Source organism: Triticum aestivum, chromosome 6D (assembly GCF_018294505.1).
Source record: "Triticum aestivum cultivar Chinese Spring chromosome 6D, IWGSC CS RefSeq v2.1, whole genome shotgun sequence".
In the NCBI taxonomy this organism is placed as follows: domain Eukaryota; kingdom Viridiplantae; phylum Streptophyta; class Magnoliopsida; order Poales; family Poaceae; genus Triticum; species Triticum aestivum.
In genome coordinates, this window is record NC_057811.1 from 478,196,543 (window position 1) to 478,206,782 (window position 10,240).

The following is a 10,240-nucleotide window of genomic DNA, read 5'->3' on the forward strand; positions in this document are numbered from 1 at the left end:
AATAGTTTCGCAACTCACGCCACCTAGAACACCACAGCGTAATGGTGTGTCCGAACGTCATAACCGTACTTTATTAGATATGGTATGATCTATGATGTCTCTTACCGATTTATCACTATCGTTTTAGGGGTTGTGCATTAGAGACAGCTGCATTCACGTTAAATAGGGCACCATCTAAATTACTACGTTCCCCAACATATGATGCTTTTGTTTATGAAATTTTATTAAGGCGGGCACCTCTTGCGGACAACATCGGCCCACGGTACTCCATGCTTGACTACACATTCGACAAGGGTCATCGTGCCCGTTTCATAGAGAACAGAGTGGTAAGTAATATGAAGGAAATATTGATCAAAGTTTTCGGATTGATGAAAATAAGTTCCTAACTTTTGTCGTCCACTTTTTGACAGATGCTCCAGCCACTGCGCATGAGGGGTCACGGGGTTGCCGGGAATATGGACTACGACGAGCGCTACGCGCCATACTTCAAGAGAGCCCGACTGTTGGGTTTCGTGTTGCAGTTCAAGCGTCAGCCGCCGACTCTTGTCCACGCAGCTCTAACAGCTTTGATTGACCGGTGGCGACCGGAGACCCATTCTTTCCATCTCCCATGCGGGGAGATGACGGTGACCCTCGAGGATTGGTCGATGATTACTGGTCAAGCACTCACGGGCGAGTGGAGAGGACCAACTGGCAGCGGAGGGTTACCACCCTCATCGGTGACTGCCCCGGTGCTAAGGGTAACCGTACATCCGGTGTCTCGTTGCCCTGGCTCTCAGAGCACTGGAAGACATGCCCCGAAGACGCCGATGAGGCGACTGTGGAGTGGTACGCGAGGGCCTACCTGTGGTATCTTCTCACGGAGGTCGTGTTTCCAGACAGCTCTGGGAACTCTGCCAACTGGTCATATATGTTCTTCCTAGCTGACTGGGATGCAGGGTACAGTTGGGGGACCGCATCTCTCGCCTACCTATACTGTTCGGTAAGAGATTATCTCATTGCCTACCTACGAAAGTATGTCCATGACATTTTGTTATATCTGATCCTCATTTGATGTTTTGCAGCTTGACGACGCAACCCAGAGGACGGGAGACGAGTCCAATATGGGTGGCTTTGTCTGGGCCCTCTCAATTTGGATGTGGGAGCGGCTGCCGGTGGGGCGTCCGGAGAAGCTGCAAAGACGCCCATGGGGTGCCTATAGTGAAGACGGCGGCGAGACTCGACACCCCCACCGTAGCTTACGAGTGGGACGTTGTCAAACTCTACACGGGCCTAAACAAGGCTTCGTACAAGACCTACACCAACGAGATGGACGCTTTGACGCATACGCAGGTATATGAACTCGCTCACCACCTTTCTCTTTGATTCCACTTTTGATCGAGAGTGGGAACTTACCAATGGATATGTAACAGGTAAACTGGTGGTCATATCATGACCGAGAGTGGGACTTCGATCTGAACGTGATGTGCGGTGCGGACAGTGGTCTTTGCGGTGCATCGTGCCCATGATCTGTGTGTACACCGTCGAGTGGCACTTGCCACACCGTGTGGCCGCGCAGTTTGGGATGTATCAGCATACCCCACCGGGCCCGCCGACCGATACCGGCGACCACGCGCTCCACATGTGAGCCCGCTTGTTCTTCGTGCCCATGATTTAATTGCGTTCGACTTTATTATGATGTTTCTTGTTGCTTATGCCTTGGAGGCTGAGCCGGCAGAAGAATCCGTCGATCACAGACTGGGGAGAGGAGCATAAAACTCATGTGACGGAGTGGAACCGACGGAAGTTCCGTAAAGATGGGGAGAGGAGAGAGTGACTAACTGGAATGCTTACGAGGGCCAACACATGAGGTGGTACGATTATGGCCATAAGCACCGTCTTCATCTCAGGCCTCGGTGGACGGCGGAAGACATCGCGGAGCTGGAGAGGGATGACCCCGAGGAAGAGGCCTACCAGACCGGCATCACAGACATGCATAGTGGATTTAGGGAGTTTGCACCCCTTATCAACAGAGTGGTAAGTTTGAACCGACGGTTGTATTTAAATTATTTTATTCGTCATCGTGACTGACTTATGGCTTTATAGTCTGGTGAGCTGAACAAATGCATCTTTGAAGCCTCATCGGCACTAGGTGATACCCCCGAGAGCGTACAATCTGAGAACAAATTGAGGGGGACGATGAAGGTACAATTTCAGCCTTCTCGGAACAGATGCATCTTGTTCACGTGCAATCATAAATCTGATACTTATTATGCCCTTGTTTCATTGTGAGTGCAGAAGTTCGTGAAGCGTTGTCGCAAGTTGGTAGGTCTGCTTGGGTGTGCTGGAGCTGGGTCGGTTGGAGCTTATCATCCTGCAGCCACACAGGGTCACATCGTCTCATCGAGCCATGTTCCCTCATCATCTAGGTTGGTTGAGAAGGAGGAGGAGGAGGCCACACATGAAGAAGAGGAGGAGGAGGCCTATCACGAGGAAGAGGAGGATGAGAGCAATAGGGAGGAGGAGTACGATGAAGATTACGGACCTCCACCAACTCAATCATCTGAATCATCTCAGCCGCCGAAGAGGAATCTGAAGAAGAAGGATTTGCTGAGTCCGGACCCTTCCAGAGACCGGTTACTCAATGGCCCAAGAAAAAGACTGAAGAGACTCGTTCAAAGAGAAACGAGGACCGTACCTTCAAGAGGAGAAGGAGCAAGTAATTCTACTCTTGGATACTTGGCTCTTATAGTTGGGTTGTCTAGTTGTTGTGAAACTACGTGAAACTATGTGTTTGCTATTTGTGAAACTAGTGGTTGTGAAACTTCGTTTGCTAATTAGTTGAACTTCGTTTGACATGTCTATTTAGTTCAACTTTTATTAATGTGTATGTGATCCCCAAGTTTAATTGTTTGAGATCTGTTTTTTAGACTCTATATCATTGCTGTGATATTGTTTTTGGGGTCTGTCTATGTCACATCTGGATGTGAGATATTATCTCACATCTAACTCCCTCACCCTTAAAATTCATTAGAGACTTTAAAAAAAATCAAAGATGAGTGAGTTAGATGTGAGATAATATCGCACATCTAGATGTGAAATAGCAAACCCGTTGTTTTTGAAAAGAAGCAAGCGATTAAACTTGGAAATAGGCAAACACAGGGCAGTAGGGTCAGACAGCCTACCACCAGGGCAGTGCTTTATTTGGTCACAGAGAGCATTCTGCCTATTCCAGGATCCTACCGCCAACCCTCCCTGGCGGTAGGTTCAAACAACCTACTGCCAGGCCGCTGTGATTTTCCGTTACAAAACCTTTCAGAGGCAAAAACCCAAGCCACCCCCTACCGTCAGGGGTGCTGGCGGTAGGGTTAGACAGCCTACCGCCATAGTCCCTGGCGGTAGGGTACTAATCCATGTCAGCATGTGGAGACGGCCGTCGTCCCCCTCCGTCTCACCCTACCGCCAGAACCCCTGACCATAGCGAAAGGGTCAAATCTCGAAATTGTTTCCAACCGGGGCCAGATCCTGAATTGGTATGTGAAAAGGGCCAAAACACGAAATTTGGCCACACCACGCTAGAGGATCGAAGCAGCTTTTTAGCCATTGGCAAATATTGGCCCCCAGCTCGCCGGACACCGACCGACGCAGAGGAGGGCAGTACCGCAGGACGCGGCTTGCCTGCGGCCTTGGCGTGCGACCATCGGTGCGACACAGCCATCGCATGGCTGTGCGTGAGCCCCCTCCTGCTGCGGATTTTCTCTCAAAAAAATAGAATACAGATCCTAATACTGATTGTCGTCTGTATGGATACATCCCTTATCCACATCCCTCTCCTTGGTCGAAACTCAACCTCAGCTGAAGCTTTCCATGTCCTCTGCTACTCCTGCTCCTCGAGCCTCCAAGCACTTCCTGCCCATCGACCGGATCTCGTCGCGCTGCCGTGCAGCTTCTACTCGGGCGTGCGCACTCACGCATCTCACCCCATCCCGGTTCCCGGCTGGCCGCCGCCCGCGTGCACCTGCTGAATCAGCATCCCCGGCTCGGCTGGCCGCCGTCGTGGTCCGCCTGCTCGACCTAGTTGCACAACAGTTCGGTGGGGACGGGATCCTCCGCGGCGCGGTCCTCGCTGGTCTGAGATGCGGAGCCTAGCGGGAGCATGTGGGACGGCCATGCAAGAGGTTGGCGTGTCCTTGGCGGGTGCTCAGGCTTGTGGAGGAGTGGCCGAGTATCGAGGGGAAGGACGCCGAGAATCAGCATCAGCGCCATCAATTTGGTAGTCAGAGAGGAAGAAGAAAGGGACCGCAGCTCATACATGCAGTATTATCTCCGCATACACATAGGTAATTTCCTCTTCTTCTTGTGCCATTCAGTCTCATGCATGTTAAATTCAGAGAAGGAGAGCTATTAGCAATTCCATTGCTCTGCTTTCATTCAGTTAAGATGCGTGTTAAATTCAGAGAAGGGAGAGCTAATAGCAATTCCAGTACTTTGCTTTCTTTCAGTTAAATTAAGATTCCTTACATGCTAAATTCGGACTGATTGTCAATTTGTTTTCTACTCGCTCTATGCCTCTAAGCATGACATTCAGATAGATGGTTCAGTGTACATATATTATGCATAATTGAAATGGATCATTGGGATCTCGGTCATCGTAACTTAAAATGAGAGAAGGATAGCTTAGAGGCTCATATGAGCACGTTGCTTGTGGAAAATTGTTCAAAGCTAATTCTATGAATTAGTACGCAATTAAAAAAATGTGAACTAGTATATTTGATTGGGGACATTTAGTAGCATTCAGTTGATGGTACGTACAAGTTCTAATAAAAATCATTTGCAACTTTGAAGTCAAAGCACACATGAGATAAAACTCGCGACAACAAAATAGATCATGTTGGCTTCGGTTGATTGGGGAAGGCTTGGTTTTGTCCTGTCGTCATACTAGAGGTAGAGGTTCCAATGGTCCTTTGCACTGAGGGATTCTGCGCCGAGTGTTGCTGCTGTAAATAGGTAGACATGTGATCTGTCGGATGACCCTGGGCAGAAAGGTAGCAATTTCAGTTTCATTGAAGTTGAGAAATTGGAAAACTTGGAAGTATGGAATGTTATACCACTAGAGTATAGTGTGGGTCTTGGGTCTGTGGTGGCATCAGGATGGTGTGACCAACTGATGGCTACATTGTAGCATTTACAATAGATGTCGCCTTCGGTTGAAGAAGGAAGCCTTGATTTTCTCCTATCATCGAACTATAGTTAGAGGCTCCAATGGCTTCTATCAGGCAGGGATTCAGAGCAGAGTTCTTCTGTTGTAAAAAGGTGTACTTGTGGTTTGTCGGATGACCCTGTGCACAACGTAGGAACTTCCAGTTTAAATGAAGTTTAAAAAGGTGGAAAACTCGAAAGGGTGGAATGTTATACCACTGGAGTATTGTGTGGTGCTTGGGTTCGTGGTTGCATCGGAAAGCTCGGACCAGTTGATGGTTGCATTGTAGCATTTAGGATAGATGTTGGTTGAGCAGAGTTATGCTGTTGTATATAGGTGGACATGTGGTTTGTCGGATGACCCTGTGCACAAAGTAGCAACTATCAGTTTCAGTGAAGTTTAAAAACTGGAAAACTCAAAAGGGTGGAATGTTGTACCACTGGAGTGTTGTGTGGTGCTTGGGTTTGTGGTTGCATGGGGAAGCTCGGACCAGTTGATGGCTGCATTGTAGCATTTTGGATAGGTGTTGGTCGAGCAGAGTTCTGCTGCTGTAAATAGGTGTACATGTGGTCTGTCGGATGACCCTGTGCACAAAGTAGCAAAGTTCAGTTTCAATGAAGTTTAAAAAAATCGTAAACTTGAAAGAGTGGACTGCTTCTACCACGGTTGTGTTGTATGGTTGGAATCCCGCCAACAGTTGTTGGGTATGCGGTGGCATCGGGATGGTATTATTGATTGATGGTTGCATTGAAGCATTTAGGATAGTGTTGTAGTGTAATTGATATGCACCCATTTGGTTACTGAAAAATTCCGAAGGACCCTGTTGAAAATGATAGAGAAAGGCCAATACAATTGAGTGTTTTATAAGAAAAAGCAACAGCGTTATACCGTTGAGAGGCCATGAGGTTGTAGTTGTACAATATCTTTTTATTTCTTTTTCTTCTTTGAATTTGGTTTCTCCGAAGGGGCCTATCAAAAATGATATGAAAGGTCAATAATGTTGAAGGTTTTATAAGACACAAAGCGACGAAGTATAATACCTTTGAGGTGCCATGAGGCTCTAGTTGTACAATATCATCTGTGTTCCTTTTCTTCTTTGAAGTTGCTTTCTCAAATCCACCAACGGGCCTTTTTTATCCTTTGATAGTCTTCTCCTTGACCTTCATACCTTTTGGCTTTGCAAGCCCATCATTGTGTTTTGAAATTCTGCTACAGGGGATGTTCCCTCCTGCTGCCACTGTAATGGTAAAAACCAGTCTTTGTTTGTCAATAGTCTAGGAAATTATTATTAGTATAATATGCACCTTCTTTAGTACACGAGTCTCCCAAATCTGGATAAGCTCTAATCTTCAAGCATTTCTCCACATCTTGTGCTAATTGCTCTGTAAATTTAGCAGCCTTATTGTATGAGTCTTTTGACTCAGCGGCACGAGCAGCTATTTTGAAGAACATTCTGCACAGTTCCTTGTAGCGATTGGACATTCTTGCTTTTAGGTTCTCATGCGGGTTGCATTTGCTTGTTATATCTAGAACTTTGGCATCAATTGTCCATCTTTTCAATATATATTTTCCGGGGATATGCTTGATATTATTAATATCAAGTACCTTTAAGCAATGAGAGCAAAGGATTCCAGAAAACTCAAACCTTTTGCAGCTGCAACTAACCTTTTCTTCTTTCGGAATGAATCTAACAACATGCTCCCGTTGTGTGCCATGAAATTTTACTACATAAATCTTCAACCCTGTGTCACTTTCATCACAAAGCAATGTGTCGTAGTTCAGAGTCTGAAGCACTTGATCTTGAAGTATCTTCAATATTGCTGGAGTATATGTAGCTGCAGCTTGTGTTAGCATATAGCTTGATTCAGCCTTCAACTTTGGAGTAGTTTGTGTTGCTTTAAAGTCATACTTCACATCTTCTATCTGAAACTAGCCGTTCAAAATGCTCCAAGAAAGTAAGCATGTCATATTTAACACTAATGTACCTCTTTAGTTCATTGTTCATGCTTTCACTTCGTTGGGTAGTGCTCATGTGGGCAGAGAACGTATTTTTACCATATACTAGTGCCCACTGTTCTTTCTTCTCAAATAGCCTTTGCAACCATGCATTGTCACCTAGTCCATACTTGTCAATCATTTTATTCCATGCACTTACAAATTCATCTTCCTCTTCTATATCATATATACAATGTTGAAAATCAACATTGAATTTCTTATATTCATCAACAACTCCAGCGAGATGCTTGCAAGCATTTTGATTCATATGCCACACACAAAGTCTATGGTGAGAATGAGGGAACACTTTACGTATTGCCTTTGCCATTGCTGCATCTTCATCGGTGAGAATTGTACGTGGATGTTTCCCAGACATAACTTTTAGGAAAGTTCTAAAAAGCCAAGCAAAACTTGCAGCAGTTTCATCATAGAGAAGTGCGGCGCCAAAGACAACCGTTTTTTGATGATTATTCACCCCAACAATCAAACCAAATGGGCGTCCATCATCTAGTTTCCTGTATGTGGTGTCAAAGCATATAACATCGCCGAATAATGCGTAGTCTGATACCATTTTCGAGTCAGTCCAAAAAATATTAGTTATCAACTCATCTTCATCAACTTGAATTGAATAGAAGAAGTTGACATCTTCTGAGACCTTCTTCTCCATGTACTCTAATACTCCCCCTGTGTCACCATTCTTTGCTTTTATTGTTCTCTTTGAGTACAAACGATTTCTCAAATCTTCACGTATAAAGCCAAGGTTTTCACTTCCACATGCTTCCTTGGCCATCAAATCGAATGTTGCTTTATTTGAAATGCCTACTGATTTTGCAACCTCAACATTTGCTATATGTGCTTCTGTTACTTTTCTCTGGGATCTCAAGTATTGGGCCATGATTCCATGAGCAAGAGTGTGGTTATGTGATGCCTCGAATTCATACACACAATAAAAACCATTTTTAAGGCTTATCTTCATACGAGCATTACAACCACATCATGTTTCAGGCCTACTGTAACTGAATGTGTCCTCTCTTTTATCTTCTTGCCGGTGGCCTGTGAGTTGTAGTAATTATCTTAGAGCATAAATAAGAGGTTAGAATCAAAACAAATTAGAAATAACATTTACCTTGACGAGAGCATGTAAATGTGCGTTGCTGCAGTACAGAAGAGTTCTTCACTTTATGGTCGCTACTTCTTTTGATGCTGAAACCGATAGTTTCAGCGTACTTGTTATAAAATAAATAAGCTTCCTCTTCAGACAAAAATGTCATGCCAAGCTTTGGTACCCTTTCATCACTGTGATCTGCCGTGGTTTGTTGCAAATCCTGTATCAATTAGGATTCAATTTAGTTAATCCACAGAAAATGGCAAATGGCAATCATATTTTCCTACCACAAGTTTTGATCAACTGATTCATGAATCATATTTATCTGTCTTGCAAAACATGCAGTGCATTGAGGGATCAATATTGTAGTAGTCTTCAGGTTTAGAGGAGAAATCAAGATGGACTCTGCAATCCTTGTTCTATTTTATACGGTTTGTGCAAGAACGTCTTCTCATCCAATTAAATGTGAAATCGGAGTACTGTACATGCTCCTACTTTGTTTTTCCAAATGCAACAGAACTAACTTCTTGTCGTTGTTTCACATCTGCAGATTGTGATCACTAGTCATGGTTTGCTGTACAAGTTCTAAAACGGTACGGTGGGAGAATTTGCCGGTGATTCATCATGAAGAACAGGGTGCGATTTCTTACTTTTGGTGACTGAGAATCATCGGGAGCATCCTGGTTCCCCGGACCACTTCTTGTACAAGCCACCGGGGACGTGAGACTCGAGGAAGACATCAGGGACGGGATTCCTTGGCTGCCCAATTTAAGAGGAGAATTTACCTACGCTTCCCTGGTCAAGCTGCCATTGATTGTTCTGCCGAGGTTGTAGGTCTCTCTCGCCTTCAGGAGTATATTTTGGCGCGCTTTTCTGCATATGCGGATCTGTTTCGCGGGCATTTTGTGGATATGCTTCACAGGCGATGGCTTTTTTTTTCACTTGATTTTTTGTTTAGTCTTAATGGTGCGAGAGTATTACGGAACGAAATAGGCATCACGGGACGTCCGGTATCACGATCTGTATTCTGTTTATTTTTCGAGAGAAAATCGGCAGCAAGAGGGGGCTCACGCACAGCCGTGCGATGGCTGCGTCGCACCGATGGTCGCACGCCAAGGCCGCATGCATGCCGCGTTCAGTACCGCAGCAGCCCGCCGTGTTTTAGCACGTACTCTACTAGGTTGACTTACTAGCGGCCAAACTGTTTTCCACAGCTACACTTTTTTGGCTCGGCCCCCGTTTGGATATGCCAATTCGTTTCATCTTTCCTGCAAAAAAGAAATTCCTTTCATCTTGTATGCTCGGCCGGAGCAGCGCGAACACGGTTGTTTCTAGTATAGTACGCTTTTACGGGCGAGCGAGGAAACGATTTCTGTTTTTAAGTGCTGTGTCTGTGTACATAGATGTACAAACACGACAGTAATCCTTGTGTGTGACCCACTCCTGGACGAGTCACACGGAGAAGGCGTGAAGCGGGACCCACCGCTCTCGACCGACGCGGCCGATGTGCACATACACGCTGACTTGCACCATACCACTATTTTCTTCCTTAGAAAACACGTCCCAGCTCGTAGGCGTGCAGCTGCCACCTGCTGTAGCGAAGGAACCAACCCTGTGTCTCTGCTGCACGCATGCAGCATGGCCGGCGTTGTTTATTGCCATTTCCCAGCTCTGCATATATGTCTTGGGAAACGGGCGTGTGCCGACGGCCGACTCCAGTTTCGCCTCCGCGCGCTAGTCCGAGGACGACCGATCGCGATGACGGCCGCCGCCTCGTCGGCATCCGTCGCCGCCACACGTACGGCTCGGCGTCCGCCGTTCATGGCCGACATGCCGTGCGCCTCGTTTAATTCCGTGCTCCACCTCGTGCTCTTTTCCTTTTTTCCCGGCGAACCTCCTGTCCTTTTCAACGCGGCGCGTTAGCATCGCAGGTGCGGTAAAATACCATGTACTGTGGTGCA

General features: G+C 46.1%; 1 pseudogene; it reads right to left on the minus strand.

The window, feature by feature from the left end:
- Positions 1–5,150: 5,150 nt before the first annotated feature.
- LOC123142754 (protein FAR1-RELATED SEQUENCE 5-like) lies at positions 5,151–9,941 on the minus strand (annotated as a pseudogene).
- Between the last annotated feature and the right edge of the window lie 299 nt (positions 9,942–10,240).